This window comes from Nesoenas mayeri, assembly GCF_963082525.1.
Source record: "Nesoenas mayeri genome assembly, chromosome: 7".
Lineage (NCBI taxonomy): Eukaryota > Metazoa > Chordata > Aves > Columbiformes > Columbidae > Nesoenas > Nesoenas mayeri.
The window spans coordinates 17,248,365-17,261,231 of record NC_137551.1 but is presented as its reverse complement, the minus strand read 5'-3'; the positions used below and the strand labels follow the sequence as shown (position 1 = coordinate 17,261,231).

The window sequence follows — 12,867 nt, the reverse complement described above, 5'->3', positions numbered from 1 at the left end:
GAGCCTAAAACCTAAGCTAAATCATCATAGTCAGAATATGTTCCTTCTGTTGGAGCAGTTCTGTCTGTATTGGTGCCCAGAAGGGAAACTTCCCATCAGCCTGTGTGCCAGGAAAGTCAATTTGAAACTCAAGTTCAGCAAACATTACAAAATCAGGGCCATTTTCACTGTTGGCACAGCGGTGTTCATTTGTAAAAGCTCTTTACATTTCAGTTTTGTGCCCCAGTGACTGATTAAAAAAAATTATCCTTTTTTTAAGTCTCCCCGCTTTGTGGCATCCATGGAGAACAACAGATACATGAGTAAGCATGTTGAGGATCAAGTTTACTTTCACAAGAGCCACTAGCCTACAATAAACAAATTTTTCAACAAGTGTCTTTTGCAACTTCTATGAAAATCTATCAGTGTCTGTTTCCAGTCCAGAACAACTGTGCTGATTGTGCTCAGAGCTGGAGGAGTTTTGCTGTAGAACTGCAGGAAGAGCTGAATGTGCCCATGTGGTACTTTGACCTGGGTGATGGGGCAGAACAAATACCTCTCCAGCCTGCCTTGTGGACTCCTTGGGTATGGTAACGATAAACAAGCAATCCATTTGTGTTGTGGATCCTGTTTAAATTATCGATGAGGAGAGGTGATATTTTATAAACCAGTGATTTCCAGTTATAATTTTTTGCATAGTGTTTCATGGAGTTAGATTTCCTTACTGCAGAAATATACAGCATAAAAGGGGTGAAAGGCAGTTTGTGCTTTAAATTAGTACATCTAAAGTGAACAAAGCCATCCATTGTGTTGCTTTCATGTCACTGTTGTTAGATATTAATTTGATAAGGACAGAGTATGTTAAAATGGGGACTGAAAAAAGATGCTGAACCTTTTTTTTCTTGACTGCTCTATCATACATTGTAATGTTTATTGTTAAGTACTCTCTATTCAAGTAGTAACAAGTTTCATAGTGGAACAAAAGTAAGCAGCATTCATAAAATTCATTTTAACAAAACGTATGAACAGAAAGATATTAAAACTATTGATTATGTTGTCTGTAGTGACATACAAGCAAAGTGATAACTGTTCACATCTATAAAAGTTGAAGAATGGCAATGTCAGATTGTGCAAAGATTAACATAAGAATCTGACATCTTTGGTGAAAATTTATAATTACATCTGACGCTTGGTAGAGATTGGAATGAGGATGGAATCTTTAAGTTTTCTGTCGTTCATGTCATTATCAACTACTTAACCCTTTGATTAACGATTATTACTACAGATAAACATGACTATTGGAGAGGGGAATACGTTGTCCTATGATTTATAGCTGTATTCAAACATCTGTTTCAGAAGGGACCTTCTTAAGCTTAATTTTGTTCTGCAAAGATGTTCTAAGTAGCATTGTCTAGATATTGCTCTCCAGGGAAAGTTTTGTGAAAACAGCTGATGTGTGTATCCACTGCCTTTCCAGAAGAAAATTAGAGCGCTAAGTATCAGAAGGTTGAAGAAATGTAAAATATTTAGCAATGGCTTCTGAACTCTGGTTTGAAAGTACCTTCATCACTTTCTTTTCCTGTTATTTGTAGAAGTGTTTGATGGAACTCTGCCAGTGTTTTGTTTCTCACGAGGCTCCTGACTGGGCTGGACCATTGATGTTGATGAGGAGGTGTTACAGGGACAGGAACAAAGAGAAAATTTTTGGTTTCTGTAATTGACTGTTTTGAAGAGAGAGCAAGCTCCAATAAATACCACATCATCAGGCTTTCCTGTAAATGATGGCATGTCATTGGCACAGATACATAGAAATATGTCAAAAACTCAAGACAGAGATTTTCCATGTTTGCTTTGAGGAATGCATGCTGCATTTTGCTTCGACATATATATGCCTATACAGTTCCAAAATGTTCTAGTTCAGCTGTTTGAAAAAGTGCAAATGATGTTTATTTAGCATAAAGAATGGACTTAAACTCTCAGAATTTAGGAGGTGATTTTGTGAGATCTGAACTTCCTTTTCTTATGAAAGCACTAAAACATAAGCTTAAATGATGATTTTAAAATGAATGCCTTTTCATTTGTCTTTCTTTATGTGTCCAATATGTCAAAGTAATTCATTGATATTGTAATGTAGAAAATAATGGTTATAATGTATAAATTAGCCCACAAGTTAACACTGTTAAATACATTATGATAGATTTAGTATGTATTTTTCTTATTCTCTCTGCAAGGATGCAAATTGGATGGGCAGAGATTAAAGTGAAGGGCAGAAAAGAGCAGGGAACAGTTTTTCATAGTTAATACTCTTGTAGTGGAGCTCATTCCTGTCCAAAGTACAATCTACATATAGGGCTGTAGGTGGTATTAATATCTCACTGACTTCATAACTGGGAATTCAGGGAGCCTCCATGTGAAGTTGAAGGGCCTCTGGAGGATCTTAACCTCTAAGATGTTATTCTACTCCTAATGCATTTACATGGTTCATTTGCAAAATGTATACACTTTGTGGTGTTTATTTTAGGGTAAAATAGTTAATTTCTTACATGATTGTTAGAGGTATATGCAGTATCTGGGGTGCTCTGCTATGAAGTTCTGCTCTTAGAAGCTGTTAGAACATTGTAGGCTCTATATTTTTTGTCCCCATATTCTTTTGTCCATATTTTTCAAATACTCACATATCTAGTGTATCATCGACTTTTAGGATAATTCAGGTTGGAATGAACCACCAGAGGTTTGTTAGACCAAATTCAAAGTTTATACAGTTGCTTTGTGTTCAGTTGTTTTGAATATTTCTAAGGATTTTCTAATATTTGACCATTATTGTGAAAATCCTTTTTATGCATGAGACTTCTTCAGACGTTATAAAAGTCATGTGAGGTTCAAAAATAGTTTGTTTGAATTATATGTTTTGAAATACAGTTTTTAAGAACATTAACTCTTATCTCAATCTCTCCTCTTTTTCGCTGTGCACTTCAACATTTCGAGAATACGCAAGTTTAGTTGAACCACACAAACTAATTTGGGCACTAACAAATAGCAGAGATGTTGGTTCAAGGGCTTAGGCCGATCTTCCAAAACAGGAATTACCATGTTGGAAATGTCTCCTTGACTGTAACTTTGTTTCCATAAAGTAACAGTTTGAGAGGTTTAAGTGAGTCCAAAGAAGTCACTAATTACCTCTTACCAGTGATTTTTTTAATTATTATTTGTATTCTGCTTTCTTGTTCTTAATCTGTAAATTGATTTGGAACTGTAAATTCTCATTTACATGACAGTTTATGAAATCCATTTGTCTCTCATACATTAAGTAGAAAATATTGCCCATATGTTTCTATTGTTGCAGAAAAAAAAGGTACAATGTTACACGGTATTTTTAAAGTCAGTAGCATGTAATCCTACCATCAGAAATGGCATCAACATGTGTGTATGGGAGCAGCCTCATTCAGTACTTTCTGAGTCCCATGTTGCCGGGCACTAGCGTTTTTAATGGTATATCTGTGATTTGCAAGTGTTCCTATCAGCAGCAGTACATCATGTGAACATTTAGTACTAAACACAGCATAACATCCGTAGAAGGGCCCCGCACCCCATTGGCCCTGGAGACCTGCTCATGAAGACCGAGAAGCTGTATGGATGTGTTATCCTGCCAAGGTGGCTAAAGGGGCATTGTCACAGACCACACGTTCTTAGGGAACAAATAGTTATTTGCTCAATAAGTTTCAGGGGTTTCCTGTTCTCAAAATCATTTAGCTTGAAAACTCAGAGGTATTCTGCATCAGGAAAGGTTAGTTCTCTGCCATAGGCTGACCACCTAACTTCATCTTTTATTGATCTAAAGCTGTTTTTCAAATATTACACATTTTAATTAAGGGGGGGAGGGAGGGGATGGAGTTTGCTCACTCGTATTTCCCGTATCTGTAGACTGATTTTCTGTGAAGATGGGAAAATAATGTGACAGGAGTGGAGTCATTTTCAAGTAGAGAAGTATGAAAAATAGTAGAAAAATAAAACTTATTTGGAGTGTTCAAGCATCTTGCATAACAGTGCAAATTGAAGCCTCTACTGAAAACTGCTATTCCCAGGATAATATGACATTCCAGAAAGTTGTGTCTTTGCAGAGAAGTTTCCCCTCGGGTGGTAAGAACTGGGAGTAAAAGATTAACACTGCTCTCCCTGGTTACAGTAGTGGTCCTGCTATTAAAAGTGAGTTTCTGAGGTGTGAGCTCATGAGTTCATTAGAAACAGGAACTTAATGTAAGTATTATTTGGTTCTAAAAGGCTAATAGTTAGGGATATTCTGCCCCCCCTTTGAATTTGGAGTACTCATTAAGACTATAATTAATGCTAAGCACTTATATAATACATAGCTCATGGTATTCAGAGTTCTGCAGGCAATTATTATTGCCCAAATTAATTTAAGTGAAAATATCTTTGTTTAGAGTTTAGCAACTGTCCACATTTCAACTATGTATCTTAATATTTATTAGAATTAGCATAGCTCCCGAGCCTCATTTGTTTGTGTGTTCTGAAACTAAGTCATGAAACAGTCTTTATATAATGAAAATTAAAAAGGCCAAGCAATAACATTAATGTTGTTTTAAATAATTAATTTTAGTGTGTGGAAGTGTGAGCAATAAATGTTTTATTGTAAACCCTGATGTGGTAATTAATCCAAGTGATTAGGACCTAATTGCATGTTCATAGTAAATGTTATATTTGCTGTGAAAGAAGTTTTTTTGGAATGGTGGTTCTGGGGCTATAGTTGTGAGAAGAGTGATTTAAAAGGAACTGTTAATGCACTTTTAAACTTGGTAAGACAGAAATTGGAAGAAATACACCCTTTATTATTTTGCCAATTACTTTTTTAGTTCTTCTGAGCATTTCATTTTACTATGCACTTAATTTTATGCAATAGTGGTGCTCATACATTAAATTAAATATATCATAAGGATACACAGGCTGTTTAAAATTATCTAGCAAATACCTTGGCGAGTGGGAGAAGGTGTTTGTTTTATTAATCATTTACACCTTAATTTGCAAATAGCAGAAGTCCTATTATTACATAAAACTTGTCATTACTCTGGTGCAAGGAATAAGTCATCCTGCGAACAATGCTGGTTTCAGGTGCACCGGTTGCTCTGCAGGTTGCCCTGTTGCGCACCAAATGAATTCAGAGCTCCATTTACAGCTGCTCTGGATTTTCACTGATACAATTTATGGAGTTCGGATCCTTTGATTTTTGTTGTGTTGTTTTTTCTCCCCAGCAAAATTACATTTTAAAAAGACACTGTGTGTTTCTGTGGTTCTATATAGAGCTATGTTTTGCCCATGGTGAGTCTGTTTTACTTAAATAGACTCAGTTAAAGGATGAGTTAGCATTTGAATGGTGCCATAAGCCTCAGAAATCTTTTCTGTCACCTCTTGATCATTTATTTTTTTTCTTACTTTGTACCTGCCGTGCTACAGTATCAGTGTAGTCTTTCTGATGATATGATCTATATTAGTGAATAATATGCTCTTTCTTTGGACCCTTGAAATATGTTCTAATGATGATGGCAATGACTAATGTGATTAATGATTAATATTTAATCCCCATTCTGCTATGTTGTTAGAATTTACAAGATCTCAAAGGTAGTTCTGGGGAGGGGGGGAAAGGTTTCTGCTTAAGCGTTTCAATATGAGAGTGCCTAGGGAAAAGCATACCTGTGTTTTATTTTACCTTATATCTGTTTTCTAACCTGAATTTAAGTGAAACCTTTCATAGCATGACCATGTTGTTGACAGAGAAATCCATAAGGTGTAGAAGTCATGCTGGAGTTGACTTATTTTTCATGGCAATGGACTTATTCCTGTATTTGTTAATATTACAAAAGATTTGCGTTCCTCTGCATCACCTGGGAATCTTGACACTGTGAGGGCACGGGTATATAGTATGTACTAGTACAGAGCAAGAGGTTAGTTAAGAGGTTTTTTTTTTCATTTTTTCTGACCATGAGAACTAGTATTTATAAATACAGCAAGGGCAAGCACAAATTAGTTTCTGTCTCCATTCCAAAAGCCACATAATCAAAAAATCTCTTCATGTAAACAGCAGAAGAATTTTTATTACATTCAGGCTATGGAATATTAAAATACTTAAGTAAGCAGTACTGATATGCAAGCTTTGAACAGTTTTCCACAAGACTTTGTACAACAATATTAAATAATCTGCATTTTTACAGGATCCTTGTGACACCCATTCAGTCACTATTCATTATTTACTAATACACCAGTGTTCAGTCATTGTTTCAGTCCTTGAGTGTTCTACTTGTATTTATAAAATAAACCATTGTGCTGATATAAGAACATGTAATTTAAAAGATTCTTATATATGTTCTCTTCTTCAAGGCTATTTGATTAAGTAAGCCATAGGCTTGTGTAAGATATGTTTACTTACAGAGCTTTCAAACTGAGGATTAACTGTCTAGAGAATTAGAAATTCTCTATGCATTTGTAGTTACATAGATCCTCTCCATTTACTAATATACTGTAAATATTATGTACACACCAAACTTGAATGAATTAAACATATGGTTGATGTTTACATCATTAATGAGATGCCAAATTATATTAATGTAACTAGCCATACACAAAAAAGCAAATGTTGTGCAATCATCAAGGGCCTAAATTAACGATATCTTATTCTATACTTCCTGAAATGTTCATTTGCTAGGACAGGGACCCTGAGATTGTGCTCAAAATTGTGGAAATTAGGATTGAAAATCAGTTATCTCATTGTTCCAAACATTGTAAATAATAGAATTACCAATTTTTAGACTTTTGGTTATTGTTTCATTAAACAATCATTGGTATGCCCGAGACTACTTTTTAGTGTATGCATGTTATCCTCGTATTAGTAGATAGATTGGGCAAACCTGATTTTGATTAAGTTACTTTAGAAGGATGAAAGGTGAAAGAAACAGCTTCTTTAATCCCAGTTTAAGATATATTTTAAGATGTGTTGCTTTCTGAGTAAGAATTAAATTGGTTTTCAATGAAGAGAAGGTGTGGCAAAGTAGTGTTGGGACAGTAAGAGAAAAGAAGAAATGTGGTTTGTTCTTTATCCTAGCTTATATGATTTGCAGCATGTATTTTATTGATGGTAATACCCTGTACTTTATAATACCTTTCAACACAGAATTCCAGTAATGTTAAGTAATTAAACCTCCCACTGGTTCTGCCAATGGAAGTGAATTTATCATTGTAACTATTTTGCAAATGGGTAAACAGAGGCAAAAAAGGTTGAATTATTAATCAAAGTAATAAAACCTCTAGGCTCCTGTCTCCCAGATGATGTTTAATACTTCCTCCAAAATTTTGTTATAAATTCAGTGTAAATAAAAACAGACATCTCACTCCCTGGGCTTAATAAACTCACATAAAACTGTATGCTTATACTTCACAAAGAATATAGAGAATTTTTGCTTCCTCACAGAGGGCTAAACTTCAGGGAGCTATGTCAAACCATCAACTTAAGAGCTTAATTCATCTTGCCAAAATGAGCTTAACTAACTTTGTAGTTTCCAGGGAAACAGGAGAAATTTTTATTTGGGATGACATTTCCCTAAACCCAAGCTAGGTAAATTACTGCTCTCTCATATATGTGTTTACACCTCCACCTCATTACTGGAGTTCTCATCTATACACTCTGCGAGTATCCGTCTCATAAGGAATGTCACACAATTATTTGGTCTGAAATATGACTTGGAAGAACTTCCCGGAGAGTGCTTAATTTAATCACTAGTAATCAGAATTGAAAAATATTTCCAAATTGTGTAGATTTAAAAAGAAATTACTAATATATGCATGAAATAATTCTATTTTTTTAACATATAGTGTCAAATATTGGAGGTTTTCTGCTACTGTTGTAATCTGATAGATACTAATATGGCAGCAATCAGAGTTCACTTCAGCAACAAAGAAGCTGTTCAAATCTGAAAGCAATCCTCTCCTTCTGACATGTTGGCACCACCGTAGAGGAAAGTGTCATGGTCAATATAAGCACATTTACTGACAGTTAGGTTTTTTCCTATGTTACTGAAAACTGTTTGAAACTTGGCTTTTATCAGAAACAGAAACACTGGCCACTCAGAATGATAAAACAATAGTTTACAGCTTAGTCATTTTCCAGTCATAAAGCAATACTTTCATAAAAATAAACAATGCATATAGGAACAAGCCAAAACAATTACTCAGTGAAACTGTTGCGTTCTTGCTGTCCTTGCTTCCTGATTTAAAACAACTGTTTCCAGTAGGAACTGGATGAAAAGCAGTGAGTTTTGTTTCAGTAAGTAACCACTACAAGATAAAATATAGTTCCAAAATGTAGTTGACACTCTGTACGTACTTTCTAAGTTCTTAAATGACCTATTATTACATGAACAATGGGTACACAGATTAAAATAATGTCCATGTATTTCACTAATTTACAGACTGAGCATTTCCCAAGTGGATAGTTATATAGAGCTTTTGTCCTTCCTTGAAAAGGTAAAAAGTTACTTAAAGCACAAGCACTTTCATTAATATAGGTCATGTTGTTGATTTAATTTATGGGGTTTTGTTAATTATTTCTGGAGGTTTTTTCCACATTGTATTCTAATATCTCTATCATTTGCTACTATTTTGTCATAGCTCAGTAGGGGAAATAATTTAACAAATCATTTCAAGCAGGAACAGGTTGCAAGTATGAATGCTCAAAACTCAGAGGAAGAGGGTCAGTAAGTCTGCTAACTTGACAGTGTTGCACACTGCAAGTATTGTATTCACATACTTCAGCTTTAAAGATAGTTTTAAAATTGTTCCCTGCTCTTTTAAACTCACATAAGTACTAAGACAGATAAAAGCTTTTGCTTCAGTGTTCCAAGGAGATTCCTTCGCGTTCCTGTTCTGAAGGAAGGTGATTTCATTGCCTTGGCTCACAGGGCATGGTCTGCACCCAATTTGTGCTCTGTGCAGTTCAGAGGCTACAAGACAAAAGTCCTTCAGTCTTTTCTGGTTGTAAGGGCACCTGGAAGCCTTGTGCAGGTTCTTCTGTTTGGTGCAGTTACCTAGTCATTCATTCTCCATCCCAAGAATTTCCGTGTCTTGTAGCTCCACTCTTTCCAAGCCCTGATATTCCTGTGGGACTGCAGCTGATGAGGCTGATGGCAGCGCACAGCTGAGGGAAGGAAGCCTCTTCTGCCCAAGTGTGTGGCTTGAAGTTCTCTTTGGGTACAGAATACAGGAAACCTCACCAGATCCAAAAGCTCTGACTTGGTTATATTTGTTGTTTAACAGAGCAAGTTCTTCGGGCATGTTGGCAATCTCACTCTTTTACTGGAACTGCCAGCATACTTGAAGTTAGATGATTTCTGCAGGGCTTTACTGAACCGCACTATTTATCAGGACTGTCACTATGTAACTGTCAAACTTTCTATGTGCCTGAAAAATTCCACCCTTTAGATGGATGATAGTGTGATGTCATCATAATTGCATTTTTATGTAAATGCTTGCCATAAAATGATTTTGGATTAAATGATGTGTTCCTTTAATGTTGGCAGAATATGATTTGTCTTAAATGGCGGCAGACTGTTGTATATGTGTTTCTGAAAGTTAAATATTTTTATTCACACTTGCAATTTATTTATTTTACATTGTTACCAAATGGCATTTCAAAATGAGCTCAGAATACCGTGGTACTAAATCCTGTCACTCATATGATAAAGTTATTTTCATATAACCCACTCTGCAAACAGGAGTGTCAAGGAGAGAAGAAGAGCTAGAAAGCAGAGGGCAAATGCATTTTAGTGGGTAGTAGGTTTGAAAATCCTAATTTTTGTTTTCTCTGTATGTTCTTATACAAACATTGCTTCTGTGCTATTAAACAATAATAAGCCTGAAATTGCAAAGCTGGTTTTTATAATCTCAGCCTGGATTTGTCTAAATGTACACTAAGTCACAGATTTCAGTTTTGGCTTTAAGGAAATACTCACTGGCTTTAAAAATAAAAACACCTTGATCTTCATTGTGCAAACATTACATGTATGTAATTCAGACAAATTCAGTGTGAACACATTATTTCATGTGAACAAATTATGACAAGACCTCTCAGTTTGGACAAGACACCTTATACAGAATTGCCTTCACTAATAAAGGCAGAGTTGTTCTGGCTTCGTGAGGTCCTTCAGCATTCTGATTCTGTGCTGCTGACACTTCTGACATCCTCATTTTCTGCCCTCATATCTGTTATTGTTAGTGCTCTATGAGCTTAGTGTAGGTCAGAAGAAGCCTTTTGGGTTCTATGTGTGATGAAAATTAGAGAGATGACTTGCAGAGACAAAGTGCTTGTATGTGAACCCACCAAATCCTTCCAGTAGTGCTAGTGTCTATTAAAAAAAAGTGAATGTAAAAAAGACAATCCTATATTCACAGTGCCCTGGCATATTTTAAAAGGTGCATCAAAGAATTCTTGAATATTGTAAAAGTGAGATTAATATGATATTCTCTCTTGACTTTGTCTAGTCCTGTCATGTGCATCTTAATATTGAATTTTAAAAGCTTTTGTTACAAACATACTCTGTATCTCCCATAGCTGTGTGTCTGCAATACACAAATGCCTTTCTCTTATTTCTTCTTTTTTGTTTCTCCCACAATGAAAATGTTTTTCTCCACCAAAGAACTGTATTTAAACAGAAAGACTGCTTACAGTGAATAAGAAAAGTATTGTCATGTTTTGTGTGCATATATGTACAAACATGCATATAAATAATTCAGTCTATCATCCTGTTTTCTTGGTGTATGTGTCAGTTCAGCCTTGCTCTCTGGCTTGTGGTACAACGCTACCTTCCTCCTGGCATTGAAAAGAGGTTCATTATATTTTGAACAGCAGAAAATAGTGGCACATCATGAAGCAGTAGCATCTGGTATACTTAGTCTCAGTGGGTACACACCGAAGTAATACTGCGTGTTGCTAGTATGTCTGATAGCGTGTGATGTTTACTAGGTTTTCTTGGTTTAATATTGCTGCTTTTCACTTTCTTTGACTGCACCGTCCAGTTATGTGTATGTACAACATTCTTTCACAAAAAGAGATACATATACAGTAATTTCATTTCATATGCAACATAAGTTTCCCAGGCTGTCGGAATTTTTGTATGTTAACTGTCTCATGCTTTGATTACAGATATTTTCCTCATAGTTGTTTTAAGGTACCTTTGGGTTTTGAGGGTAAAAATGTTCCCAAAACTCAGAAGTGGGCTGAGGTGTGTAGGTGGATATAGAATATCTTCTGAAGGACCTCTTTTAGCCTTCTAATTAGTGGGAACAGAACTTCTTACTGGTGAAATATGAAGTCTTTTATACCAGTGATACCAAGATACACTTATTCTCACACTGAAAGCTGATGTTGGCTAACTTGTTAGAGTGGGAAGGAGTAGTTGACTCAGGCATTCCTTCGTGTACATCAGTCTGGACCAAAAGCCGAGGCGGCTGCAAGAGCATGTGGGCTGTGGTTCTAAGGAAGCCGCGGAGTGACTTTGTTGTGAATCCCAGTGAAACATAAGAAAACATGTTTGTTTTAGTGGAGTTCATTCCTGTACAAAATTGTGGCATGCTGCAATAGCGTGGTCTGTGGCTTATCTAGTTGTAATTTAAACTTAGGAAGCTGGGTTCCTGTAAATATATTGGCCATAGCTGTAATTGGAATTCCACTAAAACTACAGACAAACTCAATTTAATATTTAAGGAGGTGGGTACAGCTTAGGTTTCTTTAAACCCAGATCCATTCAGTTCAGATTTTATACATTTCCTTCCTACTTTGTTAATTCCATTGTGTGAATTGTACTTCTACAACGTTTTTTTTTTTTACTGCTGCAACTTTTTTTACAAATAAATGTTATAGTTGGCAAAGTTTTAACAAGACTTACCATGCACACAACTCAATTTCTAGATGTTTTAATGTCAAATAGTTATTGAAATAAAAATATAGCAAACTCTTGAAAGAATGGAATGAAATGGCAGCAGTGATTTTTAGGAAACCCAGCAGACAGAGCTGTGGCTTCTGAGAGTTCCTGGCCTTTACTTCACAGGATCAGCAAAGCAAGCTCTCCTATCTGTATCCCAGTACTGTTACGTTGCCTTTCCAAGGAAAAGGGAGTTGGATGCAGGCCTGAGTTAGATCTCATGGGGATAGTGTTCTGTATTTTAAATTACAATCAGATGTCTTTTAGTTCAGATGAAGTTTTCAGCCTAAAATTGGTAAGAAGCCTAATTATTTGACCAGGTTACCATTTACGTACAGCACTGTATAGTGATCTGTGATTTATCCACAGCTGGCAACATGTCAGCCTTGGAAGGTTTTTATTTTTTTGTTTAGAACAGATATTAAAAAATCCAACTCTGTTCATTAAATGAAAAACTAAAAGATGGTAGAGATTGCTATGGAGACAAGATGTTACACAAACTGTTCATTTTAATTCTTCGGATTCTAAAAATAGCAAAGAAACCTGGATGTTTACAGGCTTCCAGTTGTTCAAGGTACTGAAGCATTCTTGTGCCCTTTGGACTTTTATTGTCATGTGGTGAATTGTGCCCAGATTAAATCAAGCATGTATTTGTTAGACTGGAGAGCATGGAGTAAGGAGAAATAAATAGAAAGACTTTCTAAGTAGTCTTTCATCTGTACACTCTTCATTATAGTCTTTTTTCCAGTAAGTGGAATGTCTGTGATCTGATAGCTGAAGTGAGCAGGATAAAAATACAGATATTCTGTGATCTGAAGACATAATAATATGGATAAAAACAGGAAAATAAGACTTTTTCACTGTTATACCTTCTAGAGTATAACAGTGATGTTACAGACAGGACTGAGAT

At 35.7% G+C, this 12,867-nt stretch overlaps 1 protein-coding gene across 2 annotated transcripts in view; it reads left to right on the top strand.

Annotated features, from left to right (window-relative positions):
* Positions 1-12,867, top strand: part of ADK (adenosine kinase) — a 292,886-nt gene that overhangs the window by 197,544 nt on the left and 82,475 nt on the right. The gene's annotated exons all lie outside the window — the stretch shown is intronic.